Source organism: Vespa mandarinia, chromosome 1 (assembly GCF_050613455.1).
Source record: "Vespa mandarinia isolate Hongniang chromosome 1, ASM5061345v1, whole genome shotgun sequence".
Classification (NCBI taxonomy): Eukaryota; Metazoa; Arthropoda; class Insecta; order Hymenoptera; family Vespidae; genus Vespa; species Vespa mandarinia.
Genome location: NC_140810.1, coordinates 19,450,001 through 19,470,048, shown reverse-complemented (window position 1 = coordinate 19,470,048; position 20,048 = coordinate 19,450,001). Strand labels below are relative to the sequence as shown.

The following is a 20,048-nucleotide window of genomic DNA, read 5'->3' as shown; positions in this document are numbered from 1 at the left end:
TGCGATCCGGCATAAAAAGTTTCTAAAGTTTGTTTGAAAACTTTCGTAGCCTTTCCATTTTCTTATTTTTACATACGTTTTTTTGTTTTTTTTTTTTTTTGTTAACAGCTTGACTACCACCTACTGTGGTTTTCTTTCTACCCGTTTAACTCCTCGACTTTCCACCCTCTATCCACCTCCCTTGTACCGTTTACACGTTTGGTCACGATTTACTTGACGTAATACGCGTAGAATTAATATCACGTTTAACTGACAGATAGATAGTTTTTAAGTTCTATGAAACAATTACATTAACTGCATATTAATAACATTGCTATCGTAGATCGTAGATTTGTTTGTATTGTTAGAAAGTAAAGAGAATTTCCTGCACGGAGGAAAATTCATTTCGGAATAGTTTTGACCGCTAAATACCGGTTTAAAACTCGTTCATAATCGAAGGAAAGTTTATATAAATATATTATGCCGAGTTTTAAATAATACGGACAAATTTTGATGTTTGAAATGCCCTGACGAATGGTTAATGTGCGGGCGGAAATAAATTATTGCTTGGTGCATCTGTGCAAGTTTAATAATCAGTTCAATCGATATATATATATATATATATATATATATATATATACATATATCATTAACAGATTTAAAAAATATCATCAGACATATTAGATTAATTGAAAAATGATTTATGTACGTATGTACGTACGTACGTACGTACGTGTATATGTATGTATATATATATATATATATACATATGTATTCAAAAGAGTGATATGTATAAGTATGTTATATGGTAAGTAAATAAGTAGAAATAGGACGTAACTCTTAACTCGAGTAAAAAGGGAAGGAGACGGAGGAGGAATTCCTTTTGAATAGGGCGAATCAGAAGTAACATTGGTAGAAGGTAACAGAGAGATATAAACCGAGTTGGAAATGTATCGTCTAAAGGGCTTTTATTGTAATATCATACCAACGGTGTGAAACCAACGTAGTATTATTATTGAACGAGTTATCGAACAACGTCCTACTTACTTGGTCTTTCCTAATATACAACGTAGTGTCACGTTTGCATTTCAACTTTACTATGAATCATGGAAAAGCATGCTGTTTTACTTTCCTAACAATAAGATGATTTTTATGTATATCCCATTCTCATTCGATATCACAATGTATATATATATATACATACATACGAGAGAAAGAGAAAGAATAAAGAGAAGAGTGTAATTGTATAAAGAGTACGTAAACAATATTATTTACTTCGATGTTGCGTCAAATCTAACAAATATGTATTAACGAGTAGAGTAATCGATATTTATTCATAGATATTGTAAAAGCTTTTCACATCCTGAAAATATTTTTCACCGTTCTTTTAATCACATTCGTTACCAAATGAACTACCTCGAGTGGTTGATAAAAAGAGCAGAAAATAAAAAAGAAAAAAAAAAAAAAAGAAAAAAAGAAAGAAAGAAAGAAAAAAAAAGAAGAAACAGAGAATAAAAACGAGGAAGAAAAAGTGGCCGATGTAGATTCTGTAATAGGGTTCACTATGAAAGGAGTATCATGCTAATCGCTAGCCAATTAATCTCGTTAAATCGAAATGAAATTCTTTTCACGATTCGCTCTTCGCCTTTGCACGGAAGGCAAAGTACTTGAAAAGTACTCAAGTAAGTAACTAACTCCTCCCATATTACGTTACCTACACTCGCGCTAGCGGAACTCCGTATTAAGTTGGTAAGTTACGAGAGCCGAATTCCAAGCACAATTCATCTTCTCGAATTGCACTATTGCCTTAAATCTTTTTGAAAAACCTCTCTCATCGATCTTCCTTTTTATTTTATTTTTTTTTTTTATTTCCTCTCTCTCTCTCTCTCTCTCTCTCTCTGTCTCTCTCGCGCGCGCGCTTGTTCGAACTAACGATTCTTTTAGATAAAAATTCGTAGTCGAGTTAAATGTCAACAGAGATCGAGTCGATTTTTTTTTGTTCTTCTCTTATCATTCGCGAAAAATCAAATTTATTCGCGATCATCGAATTTATGAAAATACTTTAGATTTTCACACGGACACATACATGGTATATTTAAAATGATTAATATTTTTCATTGGATTAAATAAGAAAAACGTGACGGAATATATATCACTCGGTTATTAAATCTCTTTTGATCCTCGATACATTAACGATAATATCCCTATCTCTTTCTCCCTTTTTCTTTCAGATATTACATTGCAAATAGTTCGAGAGAACGTATGTACATAGAATAGGCTTTTGGTATTAACAAGATATACTTTCGGTCACGTACCACGTAATACAAATCTCATTGGGTACAAATGATTTATGTTATAATTTATTCATAATTGCGATTAACATGAGTATTCGTAAGTTGGACTCGTTTGAAAGTATCAGCCGAATTATTTTTCCATTCGATTACATTTATTTTATTTATATTATCAAATAAATAAATATCATATTTATATTTCATTTATATCATCTCATTCTCGTGAAAATCGAAATGAGAACGTTTCTCTCTCTCTCTCTCTCTCTCTCTCTCTCTCTTCTCTTTCTCTCTCTTTCTCTTTCTCTCGTTCGAACTCATAGTCAACGTTTGTTTCGAACACGCTGCTAATGAATATTCCAACGGCTTTCAGAAATACGTGGTTTAATCCACCTCGGTATGATCGGATTAAGCCGCTGGCTTTTATGCGTGCGTGCTTATTACTAATGGCAACGATACTATCGTATAGTCCGAACATCGTCGTTAGATAATAATTATAAATAACGTTACGTTGAATTATATAGATATCGAGAAGTAACGATCGATCGATCGATCGATCGATCACGAAATTAACGAAAGCACAATGATATTAGAATGTATTTAATTTCAATGGATAATTTTACAATATCAAAATTGTCTAACAAAAGTATCAAGAAATTTACTCTATCATATTTTCTTATAAATGACAAAACTCAAAAGATATAAACGTTTAGGATTAAAATAGGAATTATCAGATCTACATGACGGTTAAAAGATTATAAGAGAAAGTTTCGACCGAAAATCTCAAAATCTCTTTTGGACATTATGAATTTTCGAACAATGATAGTGGCGAAGTTAGAAAACCACCTTTGGTTGTTCTCTCGTGGGAATAGTAATAAACTTTTGTTTTCTTTTTGAATTGCTAGGTTGGGAAATAAAAGGTAGAAGAAAAGATCGGTGGGAGGGGGTTAGGAAAGAAAAGGAAAAAGGAAAGGAGAGAGAGAGAGAGAGAGAGAGAGAGAGAGAGAAAGAATTCTTTAAAGGACCGAATTTGCGTTGAAGACAAAGAAAAAGTTTCATTCAGAATAGGAATGAAAGGATAAGAGAGAGATAGAACGAACGAACGAACGAACGAATGAATGAATGAACGAACGAGAATTAAGCGTATACGCGAAGGGATGATAAAGGTAAAGTAATAAAAGGAGCAAAGAAGAAGGATGTGTCAGTTTACCAAAAGGAAATAATAGAACAAAAAGGGTGTTCTATTTTGGTAAGGATACTGTATCGTTGGACAAGATCCAAACTCAAGCGCAACGACTGATTCGGAGAAAAGTAGATAGGTTGATGATTTCGAAGGAGGTAGAGAGGATACCTCGACCGCTTTTGCCAGACCGATAATCGGGTCGGCATTCTAGAATTGATATACATGTATAAGGGGCTCGAACGTAAATCATGAATTTGATACATGGCCAAGATTCTAAAGGATAAAGGAGATACTCGATTCCTCTCGTTCCTTCTTTCATTTTCGCCCGTTCCCATCGTAGTGATAAATTTTCGACCGGTTAGAACGGTGCCACATACAAAATAACTTTCTACTTCTTCTTCTTCTTCTTTTCTCCTCTCTCTCTCTCTCTTTCTCTCTCTCTCTTTCTCTCTTTCTCTCTCTTTGTCATTTTTCTTTTATTTTTCTCTTTCGTCTTGCTAATCGGCGAACAAGCACACAGATAATCGAAAAGGACATTAATACGAATTATACGATTCATATCGATTTACAAATAATATCAATTGTTCAAACCAAGACTATTGGCTCACGAAGAATAAAAATAAGAAGAAGAAGAAGAAGAAGAAGAAGAAGAAAATTGTTAAGTCGATTATATCGAGAAAATGAGTAAGAAACATATCTTGAGAGTGCCATGACGATTGTATAAATTTTTATTCTACCGTTCGTTCAAGCTCATTTCCCTTCTTAATTATGAGAAATTTGATTTAGCGACGAGAAACTGATGGTAAAAGGAAAAACTTAGATAACTATTGCTGAGATATTCTCGTTGGTAAAACATAAACGTTCGTTATCCGCGCATAGTAGAAGTACGTAATAATCTTCTTGTTTTAAGTTCATTATACTTCCTCTCATCGTCTTCGAGTTGGTAGCACACCTTCCGACGGTTTAATTATGTTCCGTTTACTCGAGGTCAACTGGTCTCTCTCTCTCTCTCTCTCTCTCTCTTTCTCTCCCCCTTTCTATTTCTATCCCTATCTTTCCATCTCTTTCCCCATCTCCATCTCTTTCCCTATCTATCTATCTATCTCTCATTCGACGATACGATGGTAAATGAATATATAATATATAGAATGAGAAAATCAATCAAAAGATAAATAATCGACGGTATCACTCGAAGTAACTTATTGGTCGTCCAATCCCAAACAATGTTAATTAAATTTTTAATTACTATCTAGCTAGTTGCCCATGTAAATTCTCTGTCGCGAATCGATCGTGCGCGAAATGACAAGAAGTACGATTTAATATTCAAACGTTCCCGCTCTTCCCCTCCCTCCCCCGCTCTCTGCTCACCACTCCTCGCGACGAGTTTCGTTTAAATGAAAATATTAAAAAGAAAACAAAACAAAACAAAAAAAAAGAGAGAAAAAAAGAGAGAAAAAAAGAGAGAAAAAAAGAGAGAAAAAAGAGAGAAAAAAGTGAGAAAAGAAAACAAAGGAAATCTAAAAAAAAAAAAACCAAAAAAATAAAAAAAAAAAAAACGAACTAGTTCAATTTATTATGATATCATGACTCGTTTTATGTATAGGTCATGCCTGATTCGTATTACACGTTATTACATTTGTTTGCACGATCGAAACCTCTGTATCGCCATTGCATTTCAAATATGTAATATCCCGATCCTCTGACGTTCGATATTAGATTGATTTTATTGACCAGATCGGTCAACAATTTTGTGAAAGCCACAATCCAGAGAATATCTCTGCAATTTACGCGAAAGCAAGAAATAATATCCGAGAAAGTTACATATACATATATACATAATGATAATAACAAGCGCATCATTAAATTCAATATCCGCTATAATTTTAACGTTTCATCCAAGTAATCGTATCGACCTTTGCATAAAGTTAAACTTCAAATTTCTCTCTATCTATGTGCAGCCCTTCCATCGTTTCATATGTTTACCCTACCACGGATCTTTAATCATCTCTATCACTTTTCTATTTTTCGTTTGTTCATTAACAACCGATATTTGATAGTATATTTATAATGCGATTTATAACAGTATCGTATCGTCTAACATAAATCTGATGATTCTATCAGCGCATACGAAGGAACGTAAAGATATAAAAGAAATATAATTCATATAAACTCGAACGCAAGCTAACAGAGAAGTGATAAATTCGTTGGTTTTACACGAATCTTTTTATCTGATACAAATGTCCTTTTCTTTTCTTTTCCTTTTCTCACTTCCCATCATGCATCCTTTATCATCCTTTGCCTTTGCCAATAGCGATTTATACGACGTATATAAAATCCTTTCTTTAATAAAATCTAGGTAAATCCTAAGAACGTTCTGAGTAATCCCAATTTTTCAAACACCCTACCTCTCTCTCTCTCTGTCTCTCTCTTTCTCTCTCTCTCACTTTCTGTCTCTCTCGTCCTTTTTCTACAATTGGATGGTACAAAAAAAGCATATGGAAATGATAGACGACGTACGAGATCGGAATTAATGTGAATGAAAGGAGAAAAGGAATAAAAAGAGAGATATAGAAAAAGTCTAGAAAAATCGGACTCGAAAGGAGGTCATACTAATTTGAATTCCAATCCTCCTTTTCTCCTTCACACTCTCTTCTTTCCCTTTTTCCTCCCTCTATCACCTCCATCATCTCTTTAAGAGATCATCGTCAGAACTTTTATCCCTTTCCTTTCTATTTCTCTTTCATTCTTTGATATCTACGTACGTATAATATGGACATAGGTATGAAATGATACAGGGATAATTATTTAATTATTAACAAGAGTGAATTATTGTCTTTATTGTCGCGTAACAATTACGAATTTTTCTTTGACTCTCAGGAAATTTTTTAAGAATCAAGAAGAGAAATTATATATATATAAATGAAAAAGTAAGAGCTATGAGTTCAATCCTCAAATCCTCGATCTTTACTTCAACTTATTCCAGTGAATCATTAGGTTGCCCCATAGAAGCTATATCGTTTCCTTCTTTTAGAATTTTATCAGATCTATAGCAGAGCCAAGTATAACGACGTAAGAAACTTTCTCCTCTCGCGTCACGTAGCTCGTAACTCGGGCAAGTAACTCGGTTATGATACCCGTCGATGGTTAGTTGGGCGTCGACCATCGAAGATCGATATTTTTCTAGTCGGTGAACTTACGTACGCGTGTGAGAAAAAAAAAGAAAAAGAAAAAAAGAAAAAAATTAAAAAAGAGAAAGAAAAAACTTTGGATATCTGAAAGATCGATCGAACGGTGCAACGTACAAACGATAGTTTGTTCTTTCTTTAACGAGATATGATTCTCGAACTTCTTAAAATCAATTCTGACGATCAAAGTGCCAAGTGAGAAATTGTCTCGTGATTTTGAAGTTTGAAAACAAATCGAAGTATGTTTATTTGAGGAAAAGGAAGAAAAAAAAAAAAGAAAGAAGAGAAAGAAATAAAAAAAATGATTAGATAATACGATGGATAAGAGTTCGATATGTCGAATATCATTATTATCGATATAATCAAGATTTAGGATAGATGTTTATAGTCGTTATTAATAGCGATCGTAGTTACGTCGAAACGGTCCATCTTGTTCGCGAATGATGTAAGAGTTAATTCTGCGGAGTGCGGCGGCTCGATTATCTTAACCAAGCAACCAACCAAGCAACCAACCAACATTCAGCCATAGTGTTTGACGTTTACTACTCGTCAAAATATCATCTCGATGGCTTTAGCCGCCATCTTCATCGTTATTCCTGTTGGACAATCTCGTCAACTTCCATGCTACAACAACAGCTACAACATTCGAACACGATATTCGAATACCATTGCTACCATTTTGTCAATGGCGTTGCGTCGTTCGAAAACGACGCTTCGAACGAACGCGATCGTTATGCTCGATGCATCAGCTCTCGTAGGACATCCGTTATCATTAGAGGGACCACTTTGAACAGATATAAATGCATACAGGTGTTTCGCAACGTATCGTCGTCCTCATCTTCGTCCTTATCGTCGTCGTCGTCATCCTCGTCGTTGTCGTCGTCGTCGTCATCCTCGTCGTTGTCGTTCTCGTTGTCATTGTCGTTCTCCTCGTACGCGCGAAATATCTCTGTTAAATTTTTACGTTTTGTCCTAGTAATGCATCTAAATGTATCAATACAGACACGCAAAAATAGTATAACAGGATCAATCGAATATTGCTTTTGTACTCGATATGATTTTCCATTTTTTTTTTTTTTTTCATTCAAAATTCCAAGCGAACGTTTTGTTCTTTTCATCTCTCCTCCCTCTCCCAATATCCTCGTATAGATATTAAAAGAGATTCGTCGATTTTCTTTTTCTTCTTGTCGTTCTTCTCTTTTCTTTTTCATCTTTTTCTTTGTTCTATTTTTTCTTTCTTTTTTTTTTTTCTATTTTCCAGTTTTTATTCTACGAGTTTAAGGAAAATCTGAAATATGTCCGTACAGATATGTAATATCGTATTCGTAAACGTTATCAAATATCTGATAAAAAAGCAAAGTAGAACGTTAAGTACTCGGACGTCGATCCTTTAAGTGCTTCCGCATTTTTATCAATAATTCAACGACTATTCCATCTACGTGAGATGCATTTTCTAAAGAAGAAAAACCAAACTCTACGTAGCTCGATCAATCGACCGGGCTATGTACCTTCTTTCGTTTCATTCGGGAACTACTCTCTCTCTCTCTCTCTCTCTCTCTCTCTCTCTCACTCTCTCTCTCTCTTTCTATCTCTTTTTCTATCTACCTATATATCTATATACTCTATCTCTATCTCTAATGTTTCCTTAATAATATGAAATTTGATTTGCGATCGAAACAGAGAGAAGGATTCGATTTCGAAAAATTCTTCCGATTTTCATCGATACTATCGAATTATTACGAAGAGAATATCCCTTGGACATTGAGACAGTCGTAATGAAATTTGCATAAATCATGGACCAGCGTGTGTATCGACGAATTCGTTTGGTGACCGGAATGGACGAAAAAATGCGAAGGAAAAAGGAAAAAAAGGGGAAAAAAAGGAAAGAAAAAAAAAACAAACAAAAAAAAAAATACAAAAAAGAAAGAAATTTACCCACGTATTGGTAAGCATGAATGGTGAGGTTACAGGAGGTCACGAGTTTTCATCGAAACTAGAAGTATCATCTAACGCGAATCTACGAATCTCCCTGTCAATGGATTTACTAGACTGAAAAGAGATACATCGTTTCTCATGTGAACAATGAACGGAAGTAACAAAATTCGTACGAAAAAATGTCTCCGTGCTTTAATAAATCCATTGTCGACGCGTCAAATTTATCCCCTCTCTATTGTCTCTCCATCCCCCCCTCTCTCTCATGTTTTTTTCTCTTTTTATCTTTTTTAATTCATTTTTTCATCCAACTTTTTTACGACGAAAATATCGAAAGAATTTGGACGAATAAATTTCACATCGACGACCCCGTTTTTTTTCTCTCTCTTCTTTTTTTTTTTCTTTTTTTTTTTTTTTTTTTTTTTTATTATCCGTTAAGATATATACATTACATCCGTTCGAGTATAATGATCGACGAGGATATCATTATCTTTAACGATACTCGACAAAGGAAGAGAAGATAATCCTCGAGAGAGACGCCGACGTCTCCAAAGTCTTGCGCCTTTTGTATTTTCTTTTTTCTATTTCGTTTTCTTTTTTCTTTTTTTTCTGTTTTTTCTTTTTTCTCATTCGTCACATTTTCTCACCAACCGTAAATTTGGACGATCGAGTTTTTACTAAACCATTATATGTAGGTATCCATCTATTCTATATTTCTGTGATTCTTATCTCTCTTTGAATATTTTAGAATAAAAATATATATATATATATATATATATATATATTCTAAAAATTCACGAATGAGACAAAACAACGGGACGCATGAAACGGAGATACATAAATATCATTGTCCTACCATAAAGTTTACTTTATTTTGTCAACTTTCGAAAGCATACACGTACGTTACACGTTAAGGTAGAAAGAAGGTAAAAGGTCGTGAGAAAGAAGGAAGAAACAAAGGAACGAGAAATAACTGGTTAACGTGGTACATACAAAAAGATATAAAGAAGGCAAAGTGATACGAGCGATATCTATCCCGCTAGGTTTTCCTTTTACGTTCTCTCTTGTAACGTTGAAGAATGAAAAGGAACAAGAAGCGTACGAATGGAAAAGCGAAAAAAGCGAAGAACAAAATAATAATAAAAAAAAAAGAAAAGAAAAAAAGAAGAAAAAAGAAAAAGAAGAAAAAAGCAATGAAAGTAAATAAAAAGAAAAAGAATGGAAGATAGAAATGAGAAAAAGAGAGGATACAGGAAATAGAGAAATATCAAAGAAAACAAGGGAACATATCCGTTCAATGGGAATGCATCGAGTTTACTCAAAGCAGACTGTGTCTTACGTTACATACTTTACTTCGGATATATCTTTTTTTTTTTTTATAAATAATATTGCAAGTAGATAAAATGAAGATTCATTACGATTCTTCCTTCATTGTTACTTGTAAATAATCCCGTCATTCGTTATTCTTAATTATGAATCTTTCTCATGTAAGTACGTAAAAGATAACTTTTATTTTTCGTCAAAAGAAAAAGAAAGAGGAAAAAAAAGACTCACGAAAGATTCATACTCATTAATAATAATCCTCTTTTTTTTTTTTTTTTCTTTTTTTTTTTGATAATAGTATCGCTAAACAATTTTCCCAATTTAATAATAATATTTATCTCGAATTAATATTAATGTCAGTCAAAGGAACAAATGGAAGAACAGGTGTGTATCGTTTCTAAATTAATTACGAGTAGACGCGGAACTAAAAGCTACTAGCTTTACGTAGTCAAGCGGTAACGCTAAAATTTCTATCATCCATAGAAGAGAATACGATGTGGAATAAGGATGGGTGATAGGGGGAAATAGGGAGAGATAGAACAGTGGGATGAGGGAGTAAGAGTAGATAGGGGTCAACCAAAGCCATGTGTTTCAAATGGAACTAGCTTTGGAGATACAAGGACTATATGGCTGCATACGAAATATCTATGGAGTCTATGGGTTATACGTCGAACCGACAGATGCGAGAACCGTTCCAGTTTCTCCTCTCTCTCTCTCTCTCTCTCTCTCTATATATATATATATATATATATGTGTGTGTTTGTGTGTGTGTGTGTATATGTTTTATATGCATGTAATGCATATATATATTTATATATGTATAAATGGCCCGTACGTGTTGTATAAATGTCGATGACTATGGTGGCGATTTCTCTATCCCTGCGATATCACGAAACAAGCATGGTATTCTAATTTCATTGGTCCAAAGGATACGAAGATAGTAAAGTACGTTCGTGTATACAATAGAATTCGTAATCCGAGTTCAATAAACGCGTTAACTCTCCGTAACAAAGTACAATGTTCTATTTAAGAATCTCTTTAATGTATCCATACTTTATTATCGGATACTGAATGTTAATACCCATTATTGGAGAATAATGTAATAATGTTGAACGAATTTTTTAAATAGCAATTTAAAAAATGTATATATGTATGATAAAAAAATTTTCTATCTCTTTTTCTTTTCTCTCGTTCTTTCTTTCTTCTATTTTTTTTTTTTTCTTTTTTTTTATCTCTTTTATTATTTTATCTCTTTTTTATCCCATTCAAGGATTGAACGACATAATCGAAGAATAAAGAATAGTAAGAGAGTTTAATAAAATATATCCACCTATCATATTATTTTCTTTTAAATTCATGAAATGAAAAATATCGAAAGGTAGTACATGATCCTTATTAAATTCTATTATCTGAAAGATCGGAAAATCGTTCGACATCGTTTGCAACGACAACAACAAGAAAGAGCAGAGGTATAACATTCTCAAAGTTTACCGTCGAATTGCCGGGACACGATCACGTTGAGAGGTATCGTATCTATCGGCAAACTTATCGGCATGCATTGTTCACGTTGAAGCCAGGAAAATTCATTAACGAGGATGGTGTGAGCTCTTACATAATGGGTCAATAATATCTTTCAGGTAGGGTTATCGGCTTATGGACGGAAAACACGTGAAATAAGATACTCATGAATTTTTACGAAGTTTTACGACGAAAAGCTCTTACGAAGAGATTCTAGATTACTTTGTTAATCTCTTTTCTAGTATAAGTATATATATATATATATATATATATATATATTTAATTAAAAATAAAAGCTAGCGAAAGAATCGTCTCATATATATCGTAGGTATTTAAAAGATAAAAAAATAAAAAACTAACTGAATATTCGAGTTATCGTCGTATAAGTACGTACGAATTATGATATACAAAATTGAACGTATTAATCCTTAAAAATATTTTATTTCAATATGACTGAATAATACTCGAACTGTTTTACAAAATATGTATACATATATATATATATATATTTTTTTTTTCTCCCCTATATATTTTTTTCGATAGGACAACGCTCGAAATAAGGACGTTAATAAATTTTCCATCGAAAGAAGAATGGATAGAGAATTTATAAAGTGCAATGGGATCCTTTCTCACGGGAAATGAAAATACCTTATTCCAGTGGTAGGACGTACCTACGCGGGTTTTTCCTGCTTCTATTATTTCTCCCTTTTTGCTTTTCCACGAGGTTTTTCCCTTGAGAAACATAGACCGCAAGGGTACCGCGTCGAAGCGCATCCCGATATCTAACACCAACGATCGCTTCTCAGAAACGATTTACTCTCTATTCGGATGTTGCAATTTAAGGGGAATCCAATCTCACGTTCAATTCGCATCGATCTTCCAAAATCCAAAGCGGATATATCATAGCTCACGTTCTTGTCGATGGTAAAGAACAAGTAGAACGATTTACGAATGATATTGGACATCAGCACAAGTAAAGAAAAATCTTATGGATACTTGCGAATGATAGTCACATGACTGATGATACTTTGATTCAAGAAAGTAGATGGTAAAAGAAGAAGGAAAAGAAAAAGAAAGAAAGAAGAAGAAGAAGAAGAAGAAGAAGAAGAATTTGATCTTTAAAATTAAATCAAATTCTTATCTTCTAAATCATATCTTAGAACGAATAATAAATTCCACAAATAATGACAAACTATATAATATACTATGTATATTATATATATATATATACATATATATATATATATTTCACAAAGTTCTCGTCAAAGTTAGATATACGAGAAACGAGAAGATGCTCGTGTAACTCGGTGGTCGCTCTCAGGATTTCAATTTGGAATATTTACTAAGGTGATTAAAGATGGCGAACTGTAAGGTCTCGAGTGAAGAGACTCTTGGAAAGACGATAGAATGGAGTGTTGCGTAGTGTATGCGTAGTTTACGTGCGCTTCTGCGTATTTGTGCGTGAATACGTATACCTGTAAGTATTAGAAGCGTAAGAGGAACAAGGAGACAAACACAAGAGAGTTTCGTATATGCGGGACACCAATTTACCGTATCATAGTGAGGATAAATGCCTGTGGGCACTACGTCCGAGGATAACCCACAGGATAGGGGTCGAATTACAATGAGATAGCATCGTCTTCATAGTCATCGTCGTCGTCATCGTCGTCGTCGTCGTCGTCGTCGTTGTCGTCAACGTTCAACCAACACCCCTAATGATACCAACCCTCTTCGTGTCATTGTACGCGTTACTAAAGCATGATCTACGCTCCATCTACTCTACGAAGGAACGACAGGACACGTACGTTTCCGCTTATCTTCACCCTTATATTTTTTTTTACCCTTTACGATCCTTCATAATCTCGTTCAATTTCATTTTATCGTAATCTAATAATTCCAACGAGGGGGTTGATAACGATAAAAAGAAAAAAGAATCGGATTTAATTGAACCCCTCCTATCTGTTTTTTTTTTTTTTTTTTTTTTTTTTTATTCTAATAGAAAATATCATATATCAATTGTAGAAATCTATTGATATTATTCTCGATTAAAATCGAAGATCACCGTTATCCACCGCTATCCAGATCTAAGAGTGAAAATTAATTAATGACGGTGTGTCCCAACGTGCCTGTTTCTCCAGGCATCGTAGGTCGGTACGATCACTCCCTCCATTATATACGCAAGCCAAATTACTCTCCATTCGCTAAATACACTGGGAAAATTAATTGCCTTTCGAACGGAATGATTAATCCGCAAACGTTTCGATGGCTTTTATATCGCCAACGAGACCGTGGTTACGAATAAGTGATTCGTTCGGAGCTCAACCAATCGAAATTTTGCTCTTCTAAAATAAATGACTTTGACTATCTATCAACGTATCACGTGGGATTAGTCTATGTATTTTTAACTTTGTACGAATTAATTCGTACGCGATTAAAGAAGAGAGAAAACAAAGATGAAAGAGAGAAAAGAAAAAAAAAAAGAAAAAGAAGACAAGGAACGAAGAAAGAAAAGGAAAAAAAAAATTCAAGAGTAAGTTCTCTCTCTCTCTCTCTCTCTCTCTCTTTCTCTCTCTTTTTCTATTTATCTATCGTTTTTTGCGAACTATTTTATTCGTCCTTTCTTCTTCGTGACACGAAGATCGAGTTAGCCTCGGCTCGTTGAGAAGTCAAAACGTAAATCATTCCAGTGGCCGGGCTTACCCTCGAGCCCGTTATTTCGCCACTACCGTACCTAAAGGGAGCGCCAGTTTCCATGTAGAATTAAGAGAACGCCCTGGCGACGATAATGGCGGTATAATATACCTTAAACTTTCTACGTTAAGTGACCGCTGTTATCTGCCGGGATGCTCGACCTCCTGTAAGGCTTCCCTTTACTTTCCCTACTCAAATCTATTCTCTTCCTCCATCTTTTACCTTGTTCGACCAACGAAACCCCCTGGCTATTATATTTTGCCATTAGTCGCACGGCAACACTTTCTTCAAAATTTAATTAACCGCGATAAAATCCTGGATTTCGAGACACTTAGATGTACATTCTCTCTCTCTCTCTCTCTCTCTCTCTCTCTCTCTCTATCTATCTATCTGTCTATCTATCTATCTATCTATCTATCTATTTTTTGTACTCCCTTCTTCGTCTAGGAGACTCTTTGGTTATACTACACGTGAGAAAATATTTATTCTTCTTGGAGAGTTTGAACGAGATAATTGGCACTCGTCGCGTTACCACATAATTAATGAGATCTTCTTAGATCGACCTAAAAGAGATAAATTTATAATTCACGTTTAAATAAAGGATATTTTATATGTCATGTAATTCTTAATCGTACTTACACACATTGATCTTTTACTTTTTTCAATCATTTTTTAATCTATATTTTTATTTATACATATATATATATATTTATATATATTATATAATATATATTTTATGGTTGATGTATATAGTGATCACAAAATATACATGTACACACATATATATATATATATATACCAATTATGAAAAAATTTCTCTTAAATTTCGTTCAACCGCATATATCCGTTGAAATGCTGCCGGAAAGGAACGTCTATCGAGCGGCTTTAACAATTACCTTGAAAGCACAACTCTTTCCTTTCCATGGGGTAGAGAAAAAGTTTTATGATTTTTTTTTTACGAGACTAACCTCTTTCTCTTTAACCACTAGCTCTACGTAAACGTACCGCGTTCTATGTTTTATGACGTCGTTAAACGTATGCCTATTGACGTAGACTCGAGAATACGAGTTGGAACATTGAGCCTCGGCGGCTGTTTCCAACGAATTTATATGATCGAAGTACTTATATATATATGTACGAGCGAGAATACTGCAATATATATGTGCGAGAATACGCAATATATATATATATATATATATATATATATATATATATGTATAGAAGGAAGCTTGAAATATTATAAATTGCAAGAGAGGAAAATGAAAAAGGAAAAGCAGAAAAGAAAAAGTAAAAAATATTCGGTCGTTAAACAATCCTACGTTTCTTCTTTTTTTTCCCTTCTTCGTTTTTTTTGCTCAAGAATAAAAATGAACAAAAAAAAGAAAAATAAAAAAATATCTTTTTATGAACAAATTTACATTTATTCATTCGTCTAACAAAGATACGTTGATCCCGATATAACACAAAGTTATAATTCATGATTCTGCCATTAATTGTATGCGCGTCAGGTGCGTTTCCGCTATGGGAACGCTATTATAGCTTGAGAATTTAACCGTTCAATATGGATTTTGTGAATCATATTTACAACTCGATAATCTTGAAACGAAATGCGTTTCAAACTGGACAGAACGCGTTATTCCTACGGCTAACGGTGCGAAAAGACAAGGCAAGGAAAAAAAAATGAAACCAAAAGAAAAAAAAAAAAAAGGTACGAACAAACGAATGGTACAAATCGTTTTCCACTGCAGTTCGATCTTGCGGTTGGTTCGAAAATCGAATGTATTGTCGCCGAGAGGAACGTTGGAAAAAAAAGGACGAAAAACGAAAACAAAACTGTATATATATATATATATATATATATATATATATACATATATATATATATATGTATATAGAAAAAAGAAAAAAGAAAAAAGAGAATAAATAGGAAAGAGAAAAAAAAGAAAAGAAATATTCTTCTTCAGAACGAATGATCACAGTCATTTTGTTCGTGTACCAGTGACGAAGCAGAAAAGACAAATGGCACGTGCATAGGAAGACGTAGTGAAGGAAAAAAAAAAAAGAAAAAGAAATAAAAAGACGAAAGGAAGAGGGGAAGGACACGAAAAGTAAAAAAGAAAGAAAGAAAGAAAGAAAGAAAAAGAAAAAGTGTAGAAAACGTGGGAAAAAAAAGAGAGAGAGAGAGAGTGAAAGAAAGAAAGAGAGAGAGAGAGAGAGAGAGAGAGAGAGAGAAAAAAAAAGACAAGGGACAGAGAATAAAGATGTAAAGGTTAGACAAGAGAGATGATGCCGGTGGCACCCTTGAGAAATGGTAACCGAAGACGTCGTTTCTCCCATGCCCAAATAAGTTGCCTCAGGTGAAAAGAATTTACCGAGTGAATGTCGAAATCTCTGGCGCTTATAAAATGGAATATAAATTACGAAAAAGATAAATATTAATCGATTCATAGATACATACATATATATATATATATATATATATATATATATATATATACATATGTAAATACATACGCTTACAAAAAGAAATTTATTGATTTTATTATATAAATTCAAACGAATGTATGAATCGTCGTATGTTGACCGAACGATCGACTCTAATAGATGCTTGTTACATACATATGTTCTTTTACTTCTTTTCCTTTCTTCTTCTCTTTTCGTTTCTTTTTTTCTTTTTTTTTTTTTTTTTTGTTTTTTTCTTTTTCCATCTATATTTAGTTCTCTCTTCTCTATCTCACGAAGAAAGGTATAGAAAGTCAGACGAAAGGGACTTTTTTAGATAGAGAAGACGACAACGCAAACACATTTATGTTTGTTCCAAATGGCTGAACAAAGTAACAACCACTCCTCGTGTACATTTTAAAGAACATCTTTTTTATTTCTTCGTATATATGAGAAAAAGAGATAGAGAGAGAGAGAGAGAGAGAGAGAGAGAGAGAGAGAAAGAGATAAGAGAAGTACGCACTTAACAAATTTTCTCTTTTCCCTTGTTTTCTTTTTTTTCTTTTTTCTTAGCAATTAGAAAAAAAAGGAAAAAAAGAAAAAATAGAAAGGAAGAAAAGATCCCATTGATTCGTTCGACGTAATATACGAATACGCGAATAACGCGTTTAGAGAATGAGAATTCTCGTTAGAAATTGGAAACAACAGGAAGAGCTACGTCGTTAGATACCTCTTGACAAATAACAGAGTCTCGTTACCTTGGAAGCATGCATAGTAACGAAACTCCTAATTTCATTTGGATATCGTCAAGGTGCGAAATACGTCTTCAGACAAATACTCGTACACATACATACATATATATATATATATATATATATATATGTATATGTATATATAATATATTATCTGAAGTCTACACGTCTTGTACCTTCTCTTCGCTCAAGTTCATGTTCTAACACCTAACACATACCATTATTTTTCATCTCCGTTCTCTGGTATATGTACGTATCTTCGAGCATATATTGTCATTTCATCCTGGAGATGCTAATTTCATGTTGGATATTATATCACGTTGGCTCAAGCGAATAATATCTCTCTCTCTCTCTCTCTCTCTCTCTCTCTCTCGTGTATCGAGCAATGCGATTCGTGAGAATCGAAATTAATATAAATACTGAGTTTGTCCGATTTCCCGGATCTCGATCTCGAAGCAAATATTGAAACAATGATTTAATAACAAAACGAAACACTGTCCGAAATAATTTTTCAATCCTGGCGTAAATAAATATATATACATATATATATATATATATATATATATATATTTATATAATTATAAAATTAGAAATGAGATTTATATAATTAAAAAAAAAATATATATATATATATATAAATATATACTGTTATAGATCCTCGTATGAACGTAGACGACACTTTACCTTTCTTTCGTTTTAACTATCGATGATAATAATAATAATAATAATAATAAAGTTCAATAGTTCAAAAATCAATCAAAACTCGATTATAATGTACTTTATAATAAAATGGTATACAATACGATACGATATACGTACGTAATTTACATAGTAAATATAGTCGGACAAACGAAAGGAGTGAATCACCAGCTGAGCTCGTTGTCCGGATTGCGGTCGCGTCGACAGATTCTCACCGTTAATGACCACCAATCGATAACAATATTAGGACAGATTTAATGTCATAAATCGCAACTACGTGACTTGCGCGCGAGCACAAGGCTAAATGTTCCTATATATTTCTCTCCTTTTTCACCTTTCTCTTTCTCTCTCTCTCTTTCTTTTTTCCTTTCTTTCATCTCGAGAAAAAAGGGAGAGAGAGAGAGAGAGAGAGAGAGAGAGAGAGAAAGAAAAAGAAAAGAAGAAAACGTCCAGGGCTGTTAATTCGAGAGAAAAGTAAAAAAGAAATGGACTAATGCGTTGTCGCGTTTCGTACGGTTTTCCTTCCTTTCTTTTCTTTTTCCTTTTTTCTTTTCTCTTTTTTTTTTTTTTCTTTTTTACGTCGGTAACTGCGGAGTTTTCGCACGAGCGGAAATATCGATTCGTATAACGCGTTGAAAAACGAGCCATGGCGAGGCAACGCGTATGTATCTCTTTCTCTTTCTCACTTTCTCGCTCTCTCTCTCTCTCTCTCTCACACACACACACATATACACACACACACATATACCCACACTCTCGCACTTTCGAGTAGAAGAAGAAACGTGCCCCCGTGCGATATTATACGGCCTTTTCAAATGTTTTCCTCTCTTTTTCTCTCCCTCTCTCCCTCTCTCCCTCTCTCTCTCTCTTTCTCTCTCTTTCTCTTTCTCTTTCTCTGTCTCTTATTCACTCACTCTTTTTTCTGCAACGAGTACAAAGCTATTAAAAATGACTGAAGTCGAGTAGCACCGAGTCCGGCACACATATGAGTAACTTTTTATACATACATACATACATACATACATACATACGTATATCCGTATACGTATATCTGTCGGTGTAGCAATTAACGAGTTACTCGTAAGCCAATTCAAAGTCGTTCTTCAATTAATTGAAAAAGGAGATATCATTTCTTGGACGATTTTAAAATTGACGATAAGATAAGGGAAGAAAAGAGAAGAGAAAAGAAGTTAAGAGAGAAAAAAGATACTAGAAAAAGGTCTTTTACTCTTTGAGTAAAATCTAGTTAAATTGGAAATACGCGAGGCTATTGTAATCAGTCTCGAGATTCCGCTAAGAATAATTACAGTCTTCTCCTCCTTTAGTTGAAACTCGAGCGACGCAAGTTCGAATTTGCAAATCTCCCCTAGATCTTCTAGTCGCGTTGCCCGTGAAATTTGTCGAGTTAACTTTGTAAATTTGTTACCACCGTCGTTCACTGCTCTTTCTCTCTCTGTCACACACACACACACACACACACACACACTTTGTCTCTTACTCTCTTTCTCTCACTCTTTTGGCTTTCTTTCCTTTTTCTTTATGGTCGAGATTTCCCTCATCTCGACCTGACAACTAAAGAGAAGAAAAAGAAAGGAGAGAGTAGAAAGACGTTTGGAATAACGCGACAAAGTCGATTATGAAGCTCTACGAACACGAAAGACCTTTCCTATCCTTTCTTTTTCCCCTAGGAATGATAATGAAGGACCATTAAAGTACCACGGTGCATACAAACGAGACGGTCCCCTTCCTCTTTCATTTATTCAACCTTACTGACCACGACTAAGCTCAATTTCAAACTTAATGAGAAAATGTAACAACTTTGAATTTAATGGATCAAAATTTTCCAATCACTTTTTTTTTTTTGCTTTTTTTCTTTCTTTCCTTTTATATATATATATATATATATTTTTTTTTTTTCTTTCTTTGTATTTCCTAATTACAACAAAACATATACATAGTAATATCATTTTACTTAATGGATCAATTATGATAATGGTAAAAAATTATTTCCACGGATATTAGCGTTTCCGTTCTAATTTAACAACATAATTAAGAT

General features: G+C 33.7%; 1 protein-coding gene across 1 annotated transcript in view; it reads right to left on the bottom strand.

The window, feature by feature from the left end:
• Nucleotides 1–20,048, bottom strand: part of dlg1 (MAGUK family member discs large 1) — a 462,366-nt gene that overhangs the window by 334,997 nt on the left and 107,321 nt on the right. The window lies entirely within an intron of this gene.